This window comes from Zalophus californianus, chromosome 4 (genome assembly GCF_009762305.2).
Source record: "Zalophus californianus isolate mZalCal1 chromosome 4, mZalCal1.pri.v2, whole genome shotgun sequence".
NCBI classification, from domain to species: Eukaryota; Metazoa; Chordata; class Mammalia; order Carnivora; family Otariidae; genus Zalophus; species Zalophus californianus.
The window spans coordinates 137,099,636-137,125,063 of record NC_045598.1 but is presented as its reverse complement, the minus strand read 5'-3'; the positions used below and the strand labels follow the sequence as shown (position 1 = coordinate 137,125,063).

At 38.6% G+C, this 25,428-nt stretch overlaps 1 pseudogene; it reads left to right on the top strand.

The window, feature by feature from the left end:
• Positions 1–711: 711 nt before the first annotated feature.
• LOC113925730 lies at positions 712–11,392 on the top strand (annotated as a pseudogene).
• Positions 11,393–25,428: the final 14,036 nt, after the last annotated feature.

The following is a 25,428-nucleotide window of genomic DNA, read 5'->3' as shown; positions in this document are numbered from 1 at the left end:
AAGCCCTCTACACATGCCAGCTATTATTACTATAACTTGGTAATATATCCATTGAGATATCCACACTGTCCCTTTTATGCCTACACATTTTCTAGAATTTATTTACTTACCAAACTTAAAATTCTCTAAGACACTACTATACTTCAGCATAATAGGAGATCAAAAGAAAAAAAATGAACCCTAAAATGTTTAAAATTGTTTATATTTCATGAGCTTCAATGAGTCGATGTTTTCAGAAGCCCGAATAAGAATAAAATCATTGGCTTCAAACACACATGAATTAGTGTTTCTAGAGTAAAAATTACATTGGCAGCATTTGAGAGTGAATGAAATCCTTAGGAATGTGCTCCTTGCGGTCCAATCTCCAAAAACAGGATGCTACCTAATTTCCAGCATCTCTCTTGGTGCTTTTGCAGATATTAATCACTTCTCTATTTTTCATGGGAGAAGATTAGGGCCACTTAGGAAGGTGAGGTGGCTATAACTGAATTAAGATGTATAAATGAATGGGAATGTGGAAATGTAAGACAGTGCAGTCGTCGTGACACAGGGGAGGGGATGACAAGCCTGCCCTACAGCAGGGGTTTGGAAACCTGTTCTCACCTCTCTCTGGGGAGACCTGGTAGGAAGTGCTGCTTCCCGAGACCCAAGTTTTGAGTTCCCAAAGTCTTTGAGGGAGGCTGCTGTCAGCAAAGCATCAAGGGGTCGATGATGAGGTGAGTGGAGGGATGAGAGTTGCTGGAGTTCTCCGATCAGGTCCAGATTCCATTCTTGCAGGGCAGAGGGTGATAGTGTTGCTTAGGACTCCTGGTTCGGCCTTCCACCTGCGTGGGATGGATCCTGGCTCCATCCATCCCTTCCTGGTTGCACGGACCTTAGCCAATCATCTGAAACATCTGTGCTTCAATATGCTCATCTTATTTAAAATAATAATACCTACCTACTAGGGTTGTTATGATGGATAAGAAAAGTAATAGCTATCCATTTCTCTCTCTCTCTCTCTCTCTCTCTCTCTCTCTCTCTCTCCGTGGTGTGTGTACCTATGTATTGCTGAGATCAGTGTTTTACACAAAAGAAGCACCTGGTATCTATCACCATTATTTTTATGAAAACTCCCATCACGTCTCCCTTTCTCCTGCAAACTTTAGAGAAGTCAAGATGTATAGGATACCAGGGTCTTTAAGACCCTGTCTCAGACATATAGCAGGAAGGGAAAAATGAAGGGGGGGAAATTGGAGGGGGAGACGAACCATGAGAGACGATGGACTCTGAGAACAAACTGAGGGTTCTAGAGGGGAGGGGGTGGGGGGATGGGTTAGCCTGGTGATGGGTATTAAAGAGGGCACGTTCTGCATGGAGCACTGGGTATTATATGCAATGAATCACGGAACACTACATCAAAAACTAATGATGTAATGTATGGTGATTAACATAACATAATAATAAAAAAAACTAATGATGTAATATATGGTGATTAAGATAACCAAAAAAAAAAAAAAAAAAGACCCTGTCTCAGACAAAGCAGGCTAAGCAAACTACTGCTGTGGTATCCATTTAAATGGATTCTTCTACTAATAAAAAGCTGTCCTCTTCAAGGCTGTCTCCATCTGATTTTTTTAATCTACCCTAAAATATTAGACAGCACTATATTTATATCAGGCATAATTATTGAGAGCTGTAATCAGGAAACCTGACTTGTGTATAGACCTCCTTCTTGACTGACTGGAGCAGCATTCAAATGTAATGCACTTCTCCCCTGGCGTGAGGGTGGGAGAAGAAAGTCAGTGTTCTCATTGGACTAGCTGTCGAGTTATGGACCACAGTGTCCAACTTGACCTTTCGGGGCCAGGCATGAAAGCACTGAGGTGCAATTAAGTCTTCTGTTAATTCTCCATAAGTGGAACATTTTAAGGTATGAAACCAATCATCTTGAGAAAGGCCATTCTAGTTAGAGCCTTGCGCCTAAGACAAAGAGCTGGGCAAGGCAGACACAACACAATTTGGTTTTGATCAGTAAGAGGCAAATTGACTTTGGTTAATATAAGCAAATTGGTTTTGATACTCACATTGTACTTATATTAAGGCAGGAAAATATATACCTATTGAACCCTGTTTGAAACTGGGCACACTAAATGAGCAGGCATTCCTAATGATAGGCTGCTATAGCTGTGTAAAAAAAAAAAAAATACCATAAAGCATTTTAAGCTTAAATGATTAGATTTTTTAACTTTATAAATATTGAAGACAAGGCAAACCTTTTACCTAATGCTATAAATGATGGCAATCAATCACTGGCAAATAGAGGAGGTCATCTGCAAAGAGGCTGGAAAAGATCAATATGGTCTCCTAGCAACAGACCTGCATACTGCAAGATCCTGCAGCCATCTGGGACCTTTCAATCTCTGACCTGACCTGATAAACCACAGCAGGGTCACTGTCTGCATTTCCATAACGCTAACTCAGAGAACTTATTTCCCAATGACAAAGATGTTAGTACTTAGCAAATAAACATGAGGGGGAATGAGCACCTAACAGAGGATAGTATAATAGAGAGTTAATTAATCTATATCTATGGCAAACGATATTTAATTTGACCTAGATAGCACTGTATAAAATAAAACGGAAGGTACAAAGAAAATCAAATGCTCTTGCTCAGCAAATTCCAACTATAGAAATTAACAAAAAATGAGAATCACTGGCCTCTGGAGTCTAGTAGTGTTTACTTTTGTTTGTTATTCTAATCAACATTAAGCTATATCTTTTATATGATAATCAAAATAATTTTCCAGATAGAAAATGCTTTGTTACTCTGACCTTATCCCAAATTGATTTTTAATTATATATTTTGCTTCCATTTTTTTTACACAATCTTCTTTTTAAACCCAGTCATTTCAATTAAGAATGACGAAGACAAACAAATTATTATAATACAGTGTGATATATACAAAGCATATGCTATAACATGATCTTAAATGGAACACTTTACCCAGCCTGTCTTAGGGGTGGTGGTAGAGGCAATATTTCTGGAGGATTTGATATCTAAACAAATTTTCTTAGTAGTTCAATCTCTTTTTGGACTGAGTTTGTCTGGTTTCATAGCACAGATCCAAAACTGACTAGCTGCTTGACTGGGTGAACTACATAACATTCTGGTGCCTTAGTTTCTTCAGCTATATAATAAATATTGGAAGTTGTTCCAAGTATTAAATTAATATGTGCAAACTGCTTATAAGAATATATGGCATAAGGGCGCCTGGGTAGCTCGGTCGGTTGAGCGTGTCTTGGTTTAGGCTGGGGTCATGATCTCAGGGTCATGAGATCGAGCCCAGCATTGGGCTCTGCGCTCAGCTGGGAGTCCGCTGGATAGTCTCTCTCTTCCTCTCTCCCTGTCCCCCCACTCGCATGTGTGCATGCTCTCTCTCTCTAAAAATAAATAAATCTTAAAAAAAAGACTCTCTGGCATGTGGTTAGTTCAATAAATACTAGTTTTCATGGTTATCCTTAGGAATACCTAATTTGATATATGCTAATTTCATCAATTAACTCAATAAGTATTTCCTGGGGGCTTACTCTGTCAGGCAAGGCTCTGAGCTTTTGTTCCATAGCAGTAAGCATGAGACAAATTTCTTGTTCTCATGGGAGTAAATCCCTAAGATCAAGTCCATTCATCTGCCATAGAAGACATTGGGAATGGATGTCCTGAATTTTAGGTTTCTAAAATGAGCAAAATAATACCAAGAAGGCTCTAAGCATGGGTGATAGAGTTTACCACACTTCTTGACAACTCACTTTGCTCCAAAGAAAAGGTTAGGGAAAAGAGATGAAAGTTAGATTTCAATTTCCTCAGCTTGCATAGGCAGTTGGTAGAGATGTGATTTGAGAGGCACTATTGACAGGCTCAAGCTTCTAAATTTTTCCTTAACCATAATATTCTCATTATTAGAACTTCATTAGTTTGGGATAAAAAATTATGATCCTTGGAACTCACTTTCAGCACACAAATTTTTCTGGTAAGAATGACAAAAATTAAGTCACAATTATCTACTAGTACAATATGAAGCTCCATCTATCAGACAAGAGCAAGCCTGTCACCCGGGAAGGTACAAGAGCAGTAGAAGAAAGAGTCGGGGAAGAGTACAAGAAGGGATCATTTTTCCAAAGGATGGAAGACCCTTTGCCAGCACTGCAGAAGAGGTCCCTGGGCAGCCTGGGGTCATAGGCCTGAGGGCTGTGAGGATCTGTCAAGAGAGGGAAGGAGCACTCAATGAACATCACTCCCACTCCCCAGAACATGACAAAACAAGACAAGAAAAATAACACATTTCTTTGTTTTAAGAGAAAGATGACCTGGATTCCAGTCCAGCTTTATCATGTACTGTCTCTGTGACCCTGGGGAACTCATTTAACTTCTCTGAGCTTCTGCATCTTCACCTCTAAAATGGCAATGCCAATACATCTCTTGCTGGACTGTTGTAAGAATCAAATGAAATGATATATGTAGATCTTAGCTCATACAGTAGGCATGTAATATGTAAAATAATAATGATGGGCTACCTGGGTGGCTCAGTGGGTCAAGCGTCTGACTCTTGATTTCGGCTCAGGTCGTGATCTCAGGATCCTGGGATTGAGACTTGCATGGGGCCACCTGCTCAGCAGGGAGCCTGCTTGTCTCCCTCTCCCTTTACCCCTCCCCCTGCTTGCACTGTCTCTCTCTTGTTCTCTCTCTCAAGAAAATCAATCAATCAATAAAATAATAATGACAAAGATAATAGTTATTTTATTATTTTCATTACCTTAGAGCATAAATGTCCCTAAGACAGGAAGTGAAGAGGTGCTCATTTCTCATGTCATTACAGTACCCAGTAGAGAGCAACATTAAGTTGGGGGCTTGCATACAACATACATATATATGGCTTAAAACCAATATGTGAATACTTGAGCGTGAATGTCCACATTGTGCACAGTGCTGTGCAGGATATCATGGAGAATACAAGAAAAATATGAGATGACCATCACTCTCAAGTAACTCTGTGAAACAAAAAGACACAATCCACAGAAGGGTCAGTGCAGTCAGAAGATAAGACTTTTAAGAACAGAAAATTACTAATCTAGGGGCACCTGGGTGGCTCAGTCGGTTAAGCATCTGACTATTGATTTTGGCTCAGGTCACGATCTCAAGGTTGTGAGATGGAACCCCGCATCGGGCTCTGAGCTGGGGTAGAGCCTGCTTAAGATTCTTTCTCTCTCCCTCTCCCTCTGTTCCTCCCCAACTTCTCTCTCTTTCTCTCCTCCTGGCTAAAAAGAAAAAAAGAAAGAAAAAGAAGAAAGAAAGAAAAAGAAAGAAAGAAAGAAAGAGAGAGAGAGAGAGAGAGAGAGAAAGAAAGAAAGAAAGAAAGAAAGAAAGAAAGAAAGAAAGAAAGAAAGAAAGAGAAAGAAAGAAAGAAAGAAAGAAAGAAAGAAAGAAAGAAAGAAAGAAAGAAAGAAAGAAAGAAAGAAAGAAAGAAAGAAAGAAAGAAAGAAAGAGGAAGGAAGGAAGGAAGGAAAGAAGGAAGGAAGGAAAGAAGGAAGAAAGATGGAAAATTACAAAATAACTGATCTGGGTGTTGAAGAAGGGAAAGAATGTGGATGAGAGCAAGAACTAAAGAAGGATTTTTCAGGTTGAGAACAGCATGATTCAAAACAACTGATGGCATGTATAGAAAACCAGCCAAGGGATAACCTAAGTCAGGGAATAAATAGAAGTGAGAGAAATGGCCTGAAGCCACCGTGTGGAGCCATCCACGGAGGGCCTTAAGAAATGATAGCAACATTTCTTGCACAGCCAGAAATACTAGATCACCTCATTAAATGAAATGTAAGGTGCTAAGTTTTTTGAGAATAGCGAACTGTGGCAAAGGATTAACAATGATAGGACTCATTGATTGCACATAACCTAGGAAATAAGCCACAGTAAAGATGATTTTCTGTTAGATACAACTCATTGCCTGGTATCAAAACATTAATTTCCAAGGAAAAATAGATTATGAAAAAGAGTAATTACACATTTGGCAACATAATAGTTGCCTTTACTTTTTTCTCTGTTTTTGCACTGATTTCCAAATAGAGTTGGCAAATGCAAATTACAAACATATTAGGCATTTCATAAACATCCCACACATTTCCAGGGCAGCTCAGAGCCCAAATGTGGAACTAAAGTCTGGCAAATAAAATGTGAGGGCTCTCAGAACAGCTGATAGCACAAAACTGCTGCTTTCCCCCCAAACTGGATGTTCCTACATTGTGGGTATTCACTCTGAAATTAGAGGGTGTCAGGCTATACCTCATTCGTTGTTCTGTCCCAACCAGGAGCCAGGTTTTTACATCATGAGTCCTATGGGAGGGAGGACATGCAATAAATGAGAAAATGGCTTTAATGGTATTGAGAAGGAGCCCATCCCAAGCCCTTCTGGCCTAAGAAAGGGAGCCGTATCAGTAGCTCTTACTGTGTTCACGGATCAGAATCATTGATTCGGTACAACAGTATCTACCAATGCAGTGGAAGAAGAGACGTAACTAATCTGGCCTTATCATCAGCAACAAACAGCTTTATATTTGTTGTTCCAGTCTCTTGGCTTAAAAATTGAATTAATTTAAAATAAATAATAATAAAGGTGAGAATTCTTTTTTTTTTTTTTTGATTATCTGATCTGTTACTACAAATACAAAGCAAACATTTAAAATCTTACTCAAGGGCGCCTGGGTGGCTCAGTTGGTTAAGCGACTGCCTTCGGCTCAGGTCATGATCCTGGAGTCCCAAGATCAAGTCCCGCATCGGACTCCCTGCTCAGCGGGGAGTCTGCTTCTCCCTCTGACCTTCCCCCCTCTCATGTACTCTCTCTCTCTCATTCTCTCTCTCAAATAAACAAAATCTTTAAAAAAAAATAAAATAAAAAAATAAAAAAATAAAATCTTACTCAAGGCACAGACAAGAAATTAGGGGAAATGACACAGACTTTTTTCTGAACTGTGGAAAGAATTTTCAATATGTGAATATTGAACAAATAATTCGTCATTCAATACTTAGTTTAATTAAAGATCCAACATCATTCATTACAGGAATAGGGGAGAAAAATAGGAAACGCTTTCTTAATGTGATATGCGGTATGCCAGTGTATGAGGAAGGTGTGGTTGGACATGAATGTGTATTTTCTCTAACCATTGAGGCTTTCATATAAATTTATGATTCATCTTACTCATTCTTGAATTGCATAGAAGACCCATACTATATTATTTTCTCTGAAGAGCAAGGGCTGATTTCTTATTCATTTATAGTCAACAAGTAATTATTGAGCAATAAGCACTGTATTATTTTTGAAGCTGTTGCATAACTTGGCATATTTTAGGAGTTTCTGTTGATTCCCAGTAAGTAGACTCCAGCAAAACTGAGTTACCCTGTGGGCAAGCAAAATACCAGACTTTTCAGTCTGAGATCCTGTCCAGACTTTCTCCCTGAGCTGCTGCCCTGACATAGATCACCATACTTCTATCACCGTGAACCCTTGATATTTAATGAACTATTTTTTTACAATCTTAGATTTCTTATGAACTGAATCATTAGCAATTATCTATGACAAATTGAGAGATGGTGATTTCATGGGTAGAGAGAGAAGACGGTAGAATAGCTAAGATTAACACCCCGGCTGAGGTATTTAAGACAGAGAAAAAGAAAAAAACAGGTCTGGGTAAATAAGAGGTAAGAATAATAGTGCTATCATCAAGCCAAGGCCATAGGTCTGTTCACAGATGATGTTAGGGAATAGCCTTCTTTGAACAACTTGTCAGTAAAGCTGGGAAGCACGTCCCACTGTACAGAACCAGGGATTTTCATGAAAGGCCAAAGAAGTCTTCTGGAATGGAGCACAGGAGATTATTAGAACCCTGATTCTTTTGCCCTAATGAAGTTTAGCATAAAAAAGAAAAAAAAAAAGTCCTATCTACTAGGGTTAATCCAGACACTGCCAGAATACTGGAAAGAATAAAGGAAGGCTCTAAGAGGAGAAAAAAAAAAAAAAAGAATAGTGCTCTAATCAAAACCACGTAGAGTACCTAGTACTAAGAGAGAGAGAGAGAGAAATGCACAAAGAGAATTTTATCTCCTCCTGTTTTTTTTTTCAACTTCTATCAAGTCTGATTTAGTTAGCATATGCTGGTTGCAATCTCTCCCTGGCAACAGCCTCTCATTGGTCACCCAGCCCCCATGCGGTTCCATGAAATCCAGTTCAGCTTTTTGCCTAAACACAGAGCTCCACCACCACCTTCATGATAAGATAAGCAAAAACAGTTTGAGAGGACAGCAATAAGACCAATTCTTCTTTTGTTAGGGCCTAATGATCTCCCCTAAGGGTCTACCTTATCAAATATACCCAGACAGAACCGATCTCATCCTACCAATTAAGCTCTCATCTTTTTGCAGTAAGATCAATAAAAACATTACTGAGGTATCAGTTGTCTCAAATATGAATATGAGCATGCATAAATTCAATCCTAAATTGCAGAAACACATCTGGAGAGAATATCTTAGAGCAAAATACTCCTGGGAACTCCTAGAGAGCCAAATTCAAAGTCAGGCAAGACTTGATATAACTGTCTGCATCAGGACTTAGTTATCAATACATTGAAAGGAGATTTTTTTTTTAAAGATTTTATTTATTTATTTGACAGAGAGAGAGAGAGAGGGAGAGAGAAAGAGCACAAGCAGGGGAGTAGCAGAGGGAGAGGGCAAAGCAGGCTCTTCGCTGAGCAGGGAAACTTATGCGGGGCTCGATCCCAGGACCCTGGGATCATGACCTGAGCCGAAGGCAGACATTTAACCAACTGAGCCACCCAGGCGCCCCAGCGATATTTATTCTTAAATTACAGATTCATCTATAAGGAGATCCTACAGTATGAAATCAAGGATGGAACCATAGAATTTGTGAAGAGACAATTTTAATGTCATACTAGGTTGTTAAATTTTACTTAAAAGAAAAAAGAAAAGCAAAACTCAATCATTCAACAGCAAATTGAAAGATTGCTCAGGATTCAGCATACTTTTTATTCATTCCACATATGGGAGGAATGTCCAAGCTACTTTAATTTCCATAAAGTGCACTATTTCTGATATTTTAAATAATATTTTACTGCCTAGCATGTATCTGTACTCATTTCTTTGTTCATTTGTTCTCCCAACACTGCAGTCTCCACAAAAGGAGTCTAAAATGAAAATATATCTTAAGGCAACGGGATGATATTAAGTGAAAGCTAACATTTCCTTTTATTGTGATGTATGATTTCTCCTATTACAATGAGTGTCCTTGAATTTGTGCCAAGTGAAGCATTCCTTTCAGCATCTCTCTCTGGATGATGAGGATAAACTATATACTGCTATGGTATTTGCTGCATTTGCAAGGGAAAAAAAAAAGTGTCCACACTCTCATCCCTCCAAGTGGAACATCTGGAATGGGAATTAAGACAATGCCAAGATGGCATTAAAAACCGGATTGCAGCACTTCCTTGTATTGCCAAGTTCTCTTAAAAATGCACCTTCCCACAAAATCCTATGCCACTGCAGCCTCAGGATCTGAACAGCACTGTTCTAAAGTAAGGGAATTGTTTTTTTATTGCTGTTGTGATACAGAGACAATGAAATGTGACACTGTTTCTTTTCCTAGGAACTAACAGCCAGGGACAAGACCCTGAAGTAGTTTCACTTTGCTTTCAATGTTACTCGATCTCCACTTCTCCTGGGACACAGTAACAGGAGGCAGCTGCAGCCTGAAGGTTACCCTGACCTCAGTTTTCAAGAAATGGACAACTGTGAAAGATCCATGTGCCCCAGAGTCACAGAGATTACAGCCATTCCTAAGATATCCATGTGGAAATGATTTTTGTCCTTACTTCTTTGGTCTGGGTCATAGTTCTGATGGCTTCTGTGAGTTCAATAAACACTGAACATTTACTATGCTCCAAGCAAGGCACTAGATATTGGGGGTATGAAGATGAGTATTATTAACTCAGGGTCTTGTCCTTGTAGTGCTAATAGGCATCACGGTTGTGCTCAGATTCACTACAACATGGTACAAAGCAAGAAAAAGCAAACCTAGGAAAACGGTGGTTAGGCCTTGATGGAGGTTTGAAGCAAGAGGCTATCTGATCATTTTAAGAAGCCCCGTGGGGTTGCGCCTGGATGGCTCAGTCAGTTAAGCATCTGACTTTGGCTCAGGTCAAAATCTCGGGGTCTTGGGATCAAGTTCCATGTCAGGCTCCCTGCTCAGTGGGGAGTCTGCTTCTCCTTCTCCCTCTGCCCCTTCCCCTGTTCATGCTGTTCTTTCACTTTCTCTCTAAAATAAATAAATACAATCTTAAAAAAAAAAAGAAAAAGAAGCCCTATTGGAAAGGCTGAAGGTGGGTATTAGGATCAATAATCATTCTTCAGAGCATACATTCACTCATACCCTCTATGTTTACTGATTGACTACTGTGTTCAAATTGTCTCAAAGTTTAATCATGAAGACAAATTATTATAACCAATAAGGGAAATACTGTGATAAAAATGTAAGTGGTTGTTATGGGTTGAATTGTGTCCCCTCAAAATCCATATGGTAAAGTCCTACCCCCGTACATCAGAATGTGACCTTATGTGGAGAGAGTGTCTTTACAGAGGTAACCAAGTTAAAATGGGATCACTAGGCTCTTTTCTGGTTACTGCGGCATGAAGAGCCAGGAGCAGCAAAGTCTCCCGCGACAGCCTGTACGAGGCGGTGCGGGAAGTCCTGCACGGGAACCAGCGCAAGCGCCGGAAGATTTTGGAGATGGTGGAGCGGCAGATCAGCCTGAAGAACTATGACCCTCAGAAGGACAAACGCTTCTCAGTCACCGTCAGGCTTAAGTCCACTCCTGGCCCCAAGTTCTCCGTATGTGTTTTGGGGGATCAGCAGCACTGTGATGAGGCCAAGGCGGTGCATATTCCCCACATGGACACTGAGGCGCTGAAGAAACTCAACAAGAATAGAAATTAGTCAAGAAGCTGGCCAAGAAGTATGATGCCTTTTTGGCTTCAGAATCTCTGATCAAGCAGATCCCACGAATCCTGGGCCCAGGCCTGAATAAGGCTGGCAAGTTCCCTTCCTTGCTGACCCAGAGTGAGAACATAGTGGCCAAAGTGGATGAAGTGAAGTCCACCATCAAATTCCAGATGAAGAAGGTGCCGTGTCTGGCAGTGGCCGTTGGCCATGTGAAGATGACAGATGACGAGCTTGTGTACAACAGCCGCTTAGCGGTCAATTTCCTGGTGTCCTTGCTCAAGAAGAATTGGCAGAACGTCCGGGCTTTGTACATCAAGAGCACCATGGGCAAGCCCCAGCGCCTGTACTAAGGCACAGTTCAACAAATCCTAGTGCTACCCTTAAAAAAAAAAAAAAAAAAAAAAGATCGCTAGGATGGGCCTTAATCCAACGTGATTGCTTTATAAAAAGGGAGAATTTGCATACAAGGAGAAACATGATATGAGCATGAAGAGGGTTATCTTCACAGCCAAGTTGAGAAAGTCCCAGAACAGATTTTGCCTTCACAGACACCCTCAGAAAGAACCAACACTATCAACACTTTGATTTCAGACATCTAGCCTCCAGAACTGTGAGCCAATAAATTTCTGTTGGTTAAGCCACTCAGTTTGTGGTACTTCGTTACTGTAACAAACTAATATAGGGGTTTAGTGTGAACACCAAGAAAGGAAGAAAACTCCAGAAATGTCCTTTTATATATGTTTTGTGTGAAATCCAATAACTCTGTAAGATTATCAAGTTCCCAAAGAAGAGCTATTCATCCATATAACACGTATTTATTAAGTATCTTTTTGTTGTTTCAAACTTTTATTTAAATTCTAGTTAGTTAACATATAGTGTGATATTGGTTTCAGGAGAAGAATTTAGTGATTCATTTACATAGAACACCCAGTGCTCATCACAACGAGTGCCCTCCTTAACACCCATCACCCACCTTCCATCCATCAACCCTCAGTTTGTTCTCTATACTTAAGAGTCTCTTAGGGTTTGCTTCCCTCTCTTTTTTTTTCCCTTTCCCCTATGTTCATCTGTTTTGTTTCTTAAATTCCATATGAGTGAAACCATATGGTATTTATCTTTCTCTGACATTTCACTTAGCATAATACACTGTAGCTCCCCCATGTCCTTGCAAATGGCAAGATTTCATTCTTTCTGATGGCTGAGTAATGTTCTATTTTATATATGTATATATACCACATCTTCTTTGTCCATTCATCAGTCGATGGACATTCAGGCTCTTTTCATAATTTGACAATCATTGATAAAGCTGCTATATACATCAGGATGCATGTGCCCCCTTCAAATCAGTATTTTGCATCCTTTGGGTAAATACCTAGTAGTGCAATTGATGGATCATAGGGTAGTTCTATTTCTAACTTTTTGAGGAAACTCCATACTGTTTTCCAGAGATTTATTAAGTATCTACTACTTAAGAACTATTTCCAGGCATCATGGGTAAAGTATAGAGCAATATGGGCCCTCAGGGAGTTTACAATCTGATAGAGACAGACTCTATTGTAAGATACTAATTGACCATATATACATAGGTTTTTTTCCTAGGCTATCAATTCTTTCCATTGTTCTTTGTGTCTCTTTTTATGCCAGTACCATACTAGTTTGATTACTATATAACTTTATAATATAGCTTGAAATCTAGAAGTATGATTCTTCTAGCTTTGTTCTTTCTCGGGATTGCTTTCGCTATTCAGTTTAGGGCTTCTTTTTTTTTTTTTTTTTCTATTTTTGTAAAAAATTGTCATTGACCTCCAGCTGTAGCCCACAGTTGGGTGAGGCTGGAGAGTGTGCTCTGCAATTGGGGGAGTCACTGGCTGGGGTGCCTGCCTGGGCAAGGCTGAAGGCTGTGTTTCAACAACTGAGCAGGGCTATAGGCCAGGATCCTCTGCTGGATGGGCTTATAGGTGAGGCTTCATAACTTGGTGATACAGTAAGATGGATTCTGAGGCTGCCCAGAGACAATGTTGGTCTCCGTGGTTAGGTGGGGCCAGAGGCTACGCTCAGCAGCTGGGCAGAGCTGCTGGCTTGGCTTCCTGTGCAGGACTGAAGGATGAGTCCCATAGTTGCTGGGTTGTCTGGCCAGGCTCTCTGGATGGGTAGGACTGGATGTGACACTCAGCAACTGGGCAGGGCTGCGTATTTGTTTCTCTGCCTGGACAGGGCAGTAGAATGGGCTCCATGACCAGCATGACCTATTGACTGGAGACCCAGTAATAATTTGGATTCTAGTTAGGAATCTTTCAAGTGTAGGAGGTCTAAAAGTGAAAATAAAGAATTTTAAAGGAACGCACATGTTTTCTAATTAAAAGTTAATTCTATCATACTTTAGCTTCTAATATTTTCTTTTTTATTGTGAAATATAATAAACACAAAAGTGTGCAAGATTTGTAAATATTAAGTATCAGTTTATAAAATTGTTCTTATACAGACCCTAATGGTCTTTTTCTGATCATAAGTTTCATATATTGCCTAGAAGAAGTGAAGGAAGTAAAAATTTAGCTGTGTTCCCTAAAGATAGGCTCTCCCTTATCTCAGCAATATCATTAACAGATTCACAATTTAAGGAATATGGGAATCAGGAAACCACACACCGACCAGGTGACCAATCATTTGATGCTCCTGAATTGGAAATTGATTTTGGTATTAAGCTGGCTGGAGTGATTAGTGTCAAATGCATATGTGGGACCACAAGTCACTAAAGGCCCAGAGTTAGCTGGTCAGAAAGTCATTTGCTTTGTAACTAAGGAGAACAGACAGCTAATTGAAAGGGCAAGGATATCCTATAAAAGTAGCCTACAAAATTGCACTTATAAGGGCTGAAAAAGAGCCCAATAATGGCCTTTGGCCACCACAAGAAAGTAAGGCTTGAGTGGAAATGGTATTGTGGGGGGGAGTAACTAGGACTTCAGCACTGAAACTTCTCCGAGAAAACTGAACTCAATAGATATTAATTTCATTTTTTATTCACTAATTTCGTTTCATGTAATTTACTATTTTTATTTTAGAACAGAATTCCCTCACTTTTTAGCCTCTTCTCATGTGTGTGCCTTCCAAGCAGACCAGACAGGACGTACCTACATTGCCACAAATGTGTCTGAATCTCTTCTTGTGAGGCAGGGACTGTTTAGATATCTATGTGGTACAGAATTTATTTTGACATTCTAAATAATTAAGGGCAAGATGGAGACTGTTATATTATATTATACTGAGTATTATTATTATTATTTCTTTTTTGGGTCATAAAATCTTCATATATCGGGAAGATCCTGTGGTTGCTTTGAGCCTGGATGGAGTGGGGAGGGCTTGGAAACAGGCCTGGAGTGCAGTCCTGGAGAGGGACCCTGGGGCCCTCCCTAGATAAGTTGGCTTTCTGGGACACTGCCCCCTCCCCCCTCTTGGTACCCCCAGGCCAAGTTCTCTGAGCCTCCCATACCAGCACCTACAGCTTCACCCTAGGGGCATTCACCCCCACCCCCACTCCCACCCCTGCCTTCCCAAGTTCTTTCAGGTGTTCTCCCTACCCCTTTAGTGGATGGGAATTTTTCTGGGCCCTCATACTTTAGCAAGCACCCCAAGGTGGTCCCAAGCAGCACATCACAGAGTGATTCCCACGGTAGAGGATCTCAGGGCTTTGGGTCCCTTTTGAGGTGTAGGGAGAGACTTTCACATTCAAAAGTATTCTCATTTGGAAGGTAAGTTATGTTGCCTGTTTAGCCAGGGGAGATAGAAACTCCCTCAAAAAGCACACAAATGACTTGAGGAATATACAACTTAGTATAACTACCAGGGCTATTCATGCTCATCTTCACAAGACACTGAAGAGACCCTTCCTTTGATGTGAAGTTTGGGAGAATGGGGTGGAAATACAGGTGTTCCTCTGAATTTGAAAAAAAAGTACTTGTCTGGGAGTCAAGCCTCCAGGTCTTCCATAAAATTTCTATATTGGGACCGGGCTTGGAAAGAAAAAATCACATAATTTATCTGTGCCTGGATATTTTCACTTATAAAACAGGGGGCAGGGCTACATTAATAGTGTTTAGACCCTTTCTCAAGGAGCCCTGGGTTACAGAGGGGCCTTAAGTGTGGGGACCAGAGGTCTCTAGTCTCACAAATCTTGCTTCACTTAGAGCATCAGCTTTCTCTGTTTACATATTGAGTTTCTGCCCGCAGTTTCACTTGAATACAAGTTTCCAGGTTTAGAGATAAAGACATAAAATGCTTGATTTTGAAATTCTCTGACAAATGATCCAGTAAATCTAACCAGGTAATGGGAACATTATTGCAGGGTAATTGCTGGAGTGCTTGTCAGCCCAGGGGAATAGAAACTCCAAGAGATTAGAAAATGATTCCAGTATATAGGAAGCCTGCTTACCTTCCTTCCACATCTAATAAAGGTAGTAGATGATGATGTTGGTTGTAGGAAAAAATAATCCTTTGGAGGAAATCAAACCTAGGGCGCCTGTAGGCACATGTAGGAAATCAAACCTAGGGCGCCTGGGTGGCTCAGATGGTTAAGCGTCTGCCTTCCGCTCAGGTTATGATCCCAGGGTCCTGGGATCGGGTCCCGCATCGGGCTCCTGGCTCAGAGGGGATCCTGCTTCTCCCTCTGCCTCTCTCTCTCTCTCTCTCTCTCTCATGAATAAATAAATAAAATCTTAAAAAAGAAAAGAAAATCAATACTATTGTGTTTCCTTCTCAAGATTTCTCAACCAGCCCTAAGCCTATGCCCAGCTGTTTCTGTGGGAAAACACACCTTTTAGACTCTTGGCTTTTCAATCTCATTGTACCTGTGTGTTAAATCAGGACATTTTCTGTCCTTCTGGTCTCACTTGCTTGTTGCCATTATCAAGGAAGGTAATAAGTGAAAAAAGCACCCTGAAATGCTCCAAAGGAGTGCATTCCGTTATTATTTTTTAGGCTTGTTTCTTGGGATTATTTTTTACGTAAACTTTTTGGTTATTCTAGATTACTCTTGAATGTGTACCAATTTAAATTGTTTATCATAACATTTTCTAAGAATATTAGTTCTCAGAAACATTGTATTGTAGTATATTGGTTGCAAGCAAAGGAAACCAATCCTCTCTCAGGCAAAATGGCAATGAATGCTCACAGAACAAGTGAAAATCTGGATGATAAGATATAACTGACAAGGCTTAGGGAATAGACAGGTCCAGGGGAACTCTTAGACACAAAGAGGCAGGAAAAAGTACAAGGTGCTTGGAGTAGTTTGGCAGCACGCACCATTGTTCCTGCAATGAATTATCTCTAATCAGGGACGGGTGACTTTTTTTTTTTTAAGGATTTTATTTATTTATTTGACAGAGACAGCGAGAGCAGGAACACAAGCAGGGAGAGTGGGAGAGGGAGAAGCAGGCTTCCCGCTGAGCAGGGAGCCCGATGTGGGACTTGATCCCAGGACCCTGGGATCATGACCTGAGCCGAAGGCAGACACTTAACGACTGAACCACCCAGGTGCCCAGGGACGGGTGATTTTTAAAACACATATCTCTTGGTATAGTACAGATGCCGAACCATCAGGATGGTCTCTAGCTAAAAATCCAGCAGGGCCATACTGTTGCACACCTACTGGATATCAGATCTTGCCTCCAATTATCCCCCAAGTCTGCATTTCTAACTCAAGATCAAAGATCCATTTAATTCCCTTTCATTAGATGAGCTTGGGCCATTCTGGGTTGCATCATGGGAGGAATTTAGGGAGTGTGTAGCCAAGAATTCTGTAGTACCTGAAAAACACCTAACCTTGACCAAAAGTGCACACAAAAGGCATTTGTGTACGAATAACTGAAGAGATTGCATTGTTAACAGCCAGAATGACAAATATTCACACAAAAAGTGTGGTATTTAGTCACTATCTTATTTCTTCCATGCGTATTTTGGTAATTGAATTATCTTAGTTCTCTAGAGTGCAGAAAAGTAATGCTGAGGTGACAGATAATACATGCGAGACATGAAATTTTAGATGCCGATACTTATTTGCACTGATTTATTCAATGTTATTTCACTGAGCAATCAAACATTAAAATTTAATAAGACAGGGTACAGAAATATATGTGACAGATAATATTTAGCATGTCTTTTTCAGAGACAGAAACCTTCTTTAATTTGAGTAAAGAAATGAGATTCCACAAGGAAGCTTACACATTTATAAGTGTAGATGACATATATAGAATTTTTGGTAGTATTTTGCATATGTGCATTTTTTTACATACAAAGAAAAACCTTCTTCTTTCCTATGATAAAGTAAGTTATTTCCTTTATCTTGTTTCCATAGTAATAATGGATTGGTGTTAATCTGTCGGACCCACCACCTACAGTAGAAGTCAGTTACCCTGGCAGGTTCCAGCTGAGTCTCCAAGGATAAGAACAGCCTCCTAACCGGCCAGAACTAACCCTCACTACTCAAGCCATCAGGGAAGCTGGCAACTAAAGGGATGAATCAAACAGCCTGGGATCAAAAGCGAAAGACCAAACACAATGGAGAACGCACAAACAGTTCATTTACAAGAGAGAAGTGGAGAATGAGGTTGGGGTCAGAGAACGGAGAGTTACCAACAGAATAGAGAGGTGAAATCTGCATGAAACAGGAAGAAAACAGGACAAGGGAAGTCCTGGAAATTTACCTGTAATACCAATAGTCCTTTAGAGACCAGGAAATCAATCATGTGTAGTTCTGCTGGCTATTTTTAAAGGTCAGGATCATGGCAAATGAATCTACTCACATTCTTTTACTACTCTAGTTTATAGGTCTGCTTCTAGTATTTGAGAGGCCCAGGGCCAGAGTACAAATGGAAGCCCACATGTAAGACATTTAAATGTTTAAAAGCTGTATACCAAACCAACAAAGTGTGAAATAAAATACATTCTCTGTGCTCATCAAACAATATACTTTCATAACAAAAAAATGAAAAAAAGGAATGCTATGGTTTTATAAAATGAAAAGTGGGCAAGATATAAATTCTGATTGAATTTAATTTTTATTGTACCTATCTAGGTATTGTTAATATAATCACAATGTTTAAATGAACAATAAACAAAAGCACCTGTGATTTATAAACTACTATGTATTTATTTTATAGTTTTTTTCTCTCCTGATCATCATTTCAGAATGGGTACTTTCAGATACTTATGTTCTTTTGAATGGTGATGATATAAAAGATCAAAAAAGAAAATGCAATTTTTTAAAGTCTATAAACTTTGAATATAACATATAAAAATTTAAATTATTACTCGGCCATAGAAAAGAATGAGATCTTGCCATTTGCAACAACATGGATGGACCTAGAAGGTATTATGCTAAGTGAAATAAGTCCAACAACAGACAAAGACAAATACCATATGATTTCACTTATATGTGGAATCTAAAAAACAAAACAAATGAACAAACAGAAAAAGCAGAAACAGATCCATGAATACAGAGAACAAACTGGTGGTTATCAGAGGGGAAGGGGGTAGGGGGATGAGCAAATGAGTGAAGGGGAGTGGGATATACAGGCTTCCAGCTATGGAATAAATAAGTCACAGCGATTAAAGATACAGCATAGAGAACATACTCAGTGGTATTATAATAGCACTGTATGGTGACAGATGGTAGCTACACTTGTGGTGAGCACAGCATAATGTATAGAGTTAACGAATCACTGGGTTGTATACCTAAAACTAACATTGTGTCAACTATACATCAAAAAAAGGGAAAGAAATGTAAATTAAAGTAAATATAAGGAACACAATGATATTCATGTAAATTGAAAAGTTAATTTCTTCTCAAATATCCAAACTTTTCTCTCAAGCATAAAGGCAAAATACAATTTATAATAAATATCAATTTAAAAATTCATTTAAATAAATATAAATTGTTGAGATTTGGGGGGAAAGTGTTATTAATTCTTATTGAAAATTTTTGTCAAAATGGAACTACTCACAAATCTAAATTTCTAATATCCAATATCTCTGCTGATGAAAAGAATCAATGTCAGGCTTCCTTTATGTTATGTGATATATATAAATGTCATAAATATACATATATATATAAATTTAAGAGTAATACACATTAATATTGGAAATGTTTCTAAACCACCTTGCACAACTATTGCGAAGACTTGGCTAATTTTCAGATATCTTTGGAATTGTGCATTGAAATACAAGTGAAAAGAAAAAAAATGGATGCTCAGCACATTGGTAAATGATGCTTCCTTATGAAGTAACCTGTTAGAGTCGGGTGTAGGGGGAAATGGGGCACGTTTTTCCTATCTAAGACCTTCTAATACTCAAATCCTTTCTGTCTCTATTTCCAGTGTTGACAGTGAGACAACCCAAAACCTTTATGGTATTCAGATAGAGGCATATTTTGTTCAAGAACATAAGACAAGAGATAGGAAGCTCTTCTCTGCGCCTGCCTGGTATGAGTGAAGGCAGCGATTTCAGGTGTCCTGGTCACACTGTGTCAGCCCTGAGCACCCGATGCTAGTGATGTGATTATGCATCTGTTATCATTTAATTTGGTATGTTGGTGACATTCAGGGTCCTCTAAAGCATGGGGTGCTTGGCCGGGGCCCTTCTTATGGGTTGAAGGATGCTAGCGCCAGTTAAGAGCGGGATCTTGCCATTTGCAACAACACAGATGGACCTAGAGGGTATTATGCTAAGTGAAATAAGTCCAACAGACAAGGACAAATACCACATGATTTCACTTATATGTGGAATCTGTTTCTACTTACAAGGGCTAGAGGCACAGTTTTTAGCCACAAAAAGAGAAAAGTAAATCATCCAAACTTGATACTACTTCTACTTTGTAGGTGGGGGGACAAAAGCACTTAATAAGTTGGTCAAGGTTAATGTATTGAAGTTTTCACCTGTAGCTATAAACTTCCTTATTTCTCCTTCATGGTCATGGTCATGCATGTTGGCAGATCTTTATTTCTGTGTTTTAGGGGCTACTGCAAACATCAAAGCTCACATGTACCGATAAGTTTATGCTGGGCTCCTGAGATAGGAGGAGAAATGGGCAGGGGAGATTATTTTTGAGAACAGCAAAGGGTAGGGAGAGATTTCCTACAGATTGGACATTGGTGGGTTCTGTGAGGGGCATCCATCTGCTTTGTGGAGGCATGCAGGGATAAAAGTAAGACCTCGGAGAAGGTGGCTTACAAGTGTCCCTATGACTCTGACCCTGAGATAAGAAGCACAGCTTCAGGAAAAGGCCCAAAGATGGCATAGAAAATGAGAATCACCAAACTTCAAGAGTTCAGTCATCAAGGACAGCAGCGTCTCAACAATAATTAGCAGACCGACAAAAGAAGAAGCTTTCCTGAATGTTCTGCTCTGCATAAGGTGAATGGGGCAAGGAGATCAGGAGAGTAAAAATGCCTGAGATTGACTTTTCTGGTTGAAAGGAAGATTTAATTTTCATTTGTTAAAAGGGAAGAAATGTGATGGTGCATGAATACTTGAGTTTGTGCTGCAAATTTATTATCACAGCACATCATTGTTTTTGTTCAGCACTCCATATTTTATATTTGAATATTCATCATAGTCGTCTAGATACTTGGCATCAAGAGAAACCTCAATGGTATTTAACAGTCTCTGGACAATATTAAACCCTAACTTCACTATATTTTTGCAACAAAATCATCTACACGCATGGACATTAGTTTTATCTATATTTGGCTGGTTGTATAGTTTGGAAAAATAAAATCCCTACACAAATATAGACCCTCATCTGGGAATCATATTACCTGAAGATTCACATCTAAGATTTATTCGCTGCCCCTTTAAGGCTATATTTAAAAATATAAATTGACCTTTAAAAGGTAACATAAGTTATTACCATATTAATATGAAACATTAGATTTTAGAAAGAATTTGCAGTACCATGAGGATAGTGGGCTTCCTGGGGACAGGAGAGAGATGGATTACACAAAGTTCCAAAAGACTAGGAAATAAAGGGCTGATGATTTTATCTGAGTCTTGGCTTGTAACTGCAGGTTCCAGTTTAGCAAGATTTCTAATGATTTTTAGCAAACTCAAAGATACAATAAAACTGAGAACAAAAGTAGAACTCTCCAATCTTTTAAAAGCTTCCCACTGGTAAAACCAACCAGGTAAATGTTAGCCCAATTTGAGAAAATATTCTTTTGAGTAAACGGAAAATTTCCTGCTCTCCCTTCTCTGCACGCTAATCATTGTTTCTATCTCTCTCCATGTCCTTGTGCTCAGAGAAGGCTAAAATACAGCATTTGATACAGGTATTATTTTTTGACTTAGGTAGATTCATTCCTGTTTTGAAATGTCTATTAGGTCAAGCCAGCGGTGTATGTGAGCAGAAGTGATTTGCACAAGAATGTAATGTTGTCTGCAAATAAAAGCTCTTATGATGTATATCATGTTGAATTACTTTTTCAAATAGGAAAAATCTCAATCATGATATTCTTCTATACTGCTTGTAAATACTATTCACCCTCTTTGGATTACTGTGAGATCAGCATTGGTCTCACTTGGAAAATGTCAAAAAGCTGGCTTCAAAATATTACTGATTGGGTAGTGTTGTAGATCGATCAACACTCTTTCTTGTTCTTTCATGTCCTTATGTTTAAGATTGTTGTCAAAATGACACATTATGAGATTGTAGTTAAAGTCATGGTCAAATGTTTGTCATTTGGTTAAGCTTGTAATGACCAACCTAATAATATCAATCAACTACTATAACATTGTATGTTACCTGTACTGGAATTTTAAAAACTTAATAAAATAATACTTTTCCTTTAAAAAAAGAAAGGGCGGGACGCCTGGGTGGCTCAGTTGGTTAAGTGGCTGCCTTCAGCTCAGCTCATGATCCCAGGATCCTGGGATCAAGCCCTGCGTTGGGCTCCCTGCTCAGCAGGGAGCCTGCTTCTCCCTCTCCCTCTGCCTGCCTCTCTGCCTACTTGTGCTCTCTATCTCTCTGTCAAATAAATAAATAAAATCTTAAAAAAAATTATTTTAAAAATAAATAAATAAATAAATAAATACATAAATAAAATAAAAAAAAGAAAGGACAAGAAAAAGAGCCAATGCAAGAAGCTTTGCTCTGGTTCTGAAGGAAGAATGAAGACTTCTTGCTTACGGGTCTCCCAGGTGAAGCTAGTGGAGGTTTCCCTTTGCCCCAGCTCCCAGGTATTTCTTAAAATAAATAAATAAATAATAATAATAGTCTATATATATAATATCAATCAAGCCTCATACTTTAATATGGTTTTCCATATTTTCAAAGTGTTTTCATACACTATATTCGTTCTACTTTTACCTGGTCCTATTAAGTCAATTTGGAATGTGTAATCATTCTGACTTAAGGATAAGAAAATAGTCTCAGAATAAAGTGGTTTACCCAAGATTATACAGTTAGTAAATAAAAGAACCAGAATAGAAATCTAGAGATTTTAGTTTTATACTTTTCTATAATAATAACTGATAATTGAAGGACATTTTCTTTCAAAAATATTTCCCCCCAAAATTGTATTTCTGCTTTTTAATTGGTAAACATATTTTTTTAAAATGCACTTTCCTCTGTTGAGTCAAATTTATTTCAGATATATGGGATTCAGAGTTACACCATCTTATCTCTTAAGCTTTGATTATCTGGGATGTGATGGGTGAGGTCAGGGCAGGTCCCATCAGTCTTGCTGTCTTAAGCTAAGTTGCAAATCATTTTCTCATAGAAAGTAAAAATCCAACTATCTTCGTCTCCAAATATCAAAATATTAAGAAGATCCAAAAACAACACTATTAATTTCCTCCAATTTTCCATCAGTTTATAATTCTCTCCTTCCCTTTACTTATAGAGCTTTCTTCTCTTTACCTAGAAGGTACTCAAAGAAAAATGGCAGAGAGGCTAAGAGCTGAAACTGGGGCAGCACTAGATTTATTTGAAGTCCTTCAGTTATGAAGTGCCACAATCACTTAGTTTGGACAGCTTCTTCGTTAGAACATTGCAACAGCATTTTGATGTTCCAAATGCTTCAAAGTAGGTCAGTTTGTACTACACCAAGGGGAAAATAAATAAAGTTATTAAAATTGTCTCTGGTTGAAACTTTTAAGGACCTTGCCATCTCTATCCAATCTCTTCTATAGGACTAAAATACCAAATGGGGAGAAAAATAAATTCAGGTAAAATTTTAAATTTATTTATCTATATACTTGTAATGAATAAATAGTCTGCACTGTAAGATATAAATAATTTGCTGTCTGTATAGTTCCAGAAGGAGACCAGGCTATTATGGATAAGTAATACTATAATATTTATTTTAACAATAAAGTGGATACTATATTTTTGTGACTTAATTTTGAAACAAGGCAATAAAAACTGAGTGACTATCTTCACCTTCCACAGATTTATATTAAATTCCTACTGGTTCAAACACTTTCCTGGATCTGTGAGGACGTGCTTGTATCAGTTAAAAGTTATGATAAAGTCCTCAGTCCATTAGAGTTAATCATATATCCAGATAAAAATAAAAGAGCTCTTATTCTAAGAAGGACTACATGGAGGCCTGTGCAAACCATAAAATTTAGGAACCATACAAAAAATCTGGAAGACGAGAGACATTCCCATTTAATTTAAAGATAAAGAAGGTTGAATATTTCAATTTGGCATTTGCTGTATCCACTCTAGTCGGTTGATGATACTTCAAATAACAGTAGTAGAATCTCAGGGGTGCCTGGATGGCTCAGTCAGTTGAGCTCTGGATTCTTGATTTAGGCTCATGTCATGATCTTAGGGTCATGATGAGATCAAGCCCCAAGTGGGGCTCCATGCTGAGCATTGGAGCCTACTTGGGATTCTCTCTCTCCTTCTGCCTCTCCTTCCACCCTCTCTCTCTAAAAGAAAAAAAAAAAAATAGAGAATCTGTTTCCCCAAGCTGATGAGAAAGCTCAGAACAATCAGAAGGCTGGTGGGTAATGGAAATCGGTTTTCCTACAAAGCCTCAAGAACAGCTTGTAGAACTAAATCAGGCTAAGTGTATGCTTCATCTTTATTAACTTTTTTATAGAAGAAACTTCTGTCATTTAATCGGTCAAGACAATTATGGAGAAAAGCATATATATGTAGCAGCTCTTGTAGTTTCTGTTTTCCTCACAACCACATACTAATTGTTATAGCCATGCTAAAATCTAACCTTCTTGATTTTGTATACTAGAAAGCCTCCAAAATATTGTCACCAATTAGTTATTCTCTTCTCCTAATATACAGCCACTGCTCATGTCCTCCCTACTCCCCTTTTCTTTTTATGCTTTCATTTAGTTTCATCTCTGATACAAATTCACATATACATACAAACACTTTCATTAGGTTGCTGTTTGGGAAGTGGGCTAGCAAATTCTCCTAATAATTAATTGTACTGTAATAGAATTTTCTGTTTGTTGTCATTTTGCTTCTGGGTCTATAGCATTTGCAGTATTTGCCAAGATGTATTACAAAAGGGTGCACTTAGGTTTCACTATCATAGATGCAGTTTACTGAATCAGACATTGTGAAAAATTCTAAAAGATTCCTAGTCAACACATATGCATGCATAAGAATTGATTTTCTTTCTGTCTGAAGATAACTGTTGTTAATTATGTTGCTCTGTATCCCTGAGTGTGGTTGAGGAAATAAATCAATGTGGGACTATCGGTTCTTATGGTAGTCTCTATGTAAATCATAGTTTGCAGTAGACAATATTTGTGAGGCCTGAATATTAATATAAAATTTGTTTTCAATTTTAATAAACTCTCATCTCTATTAAAATTCTCCTGGTATTATGTTAAATATGCAACTCAAAAATAAGCCTACTTTTTTAATTCTTCAGAGAACTGAATTAATAAGATTCATTTTTATATACACACACACATTTTCATTTAGATTATAGGAAAGGCATGGCAAATAGATTTCAGTTTGCTCCTTACCCCATTTGCTTGGTAATGATGGGTTTGAGGATTCTGAAGCCATCTTCAAGCTCAGCAAGAAAGGGTGCTGAGATAATTTAGCAATGCCTACTATGTTTCCAACAGTGGAGGGTGGCATGCTTTGTACATGCAATCTCAGCTATTGTTCTTTTAGGAACTGCTGTCTTCACTCCCTGCACAATGCTTGAAAAAAACTTGGCATCAAGTGTTGAATGAATAAGTGAATGAATCTAGGATCTCTCAATCAAACTAAGGAACACACATTTAATCCATATGAAACAGAGAATAACAACTGCTACAGAATAGAGAGAATAGTGTGCACTGAAAAAGTTAAGAGGAGTCTTCACAGGGGAGCTGTAATTAAAGAAGTGTGAGAATGGTCAAGCAGAAAGCT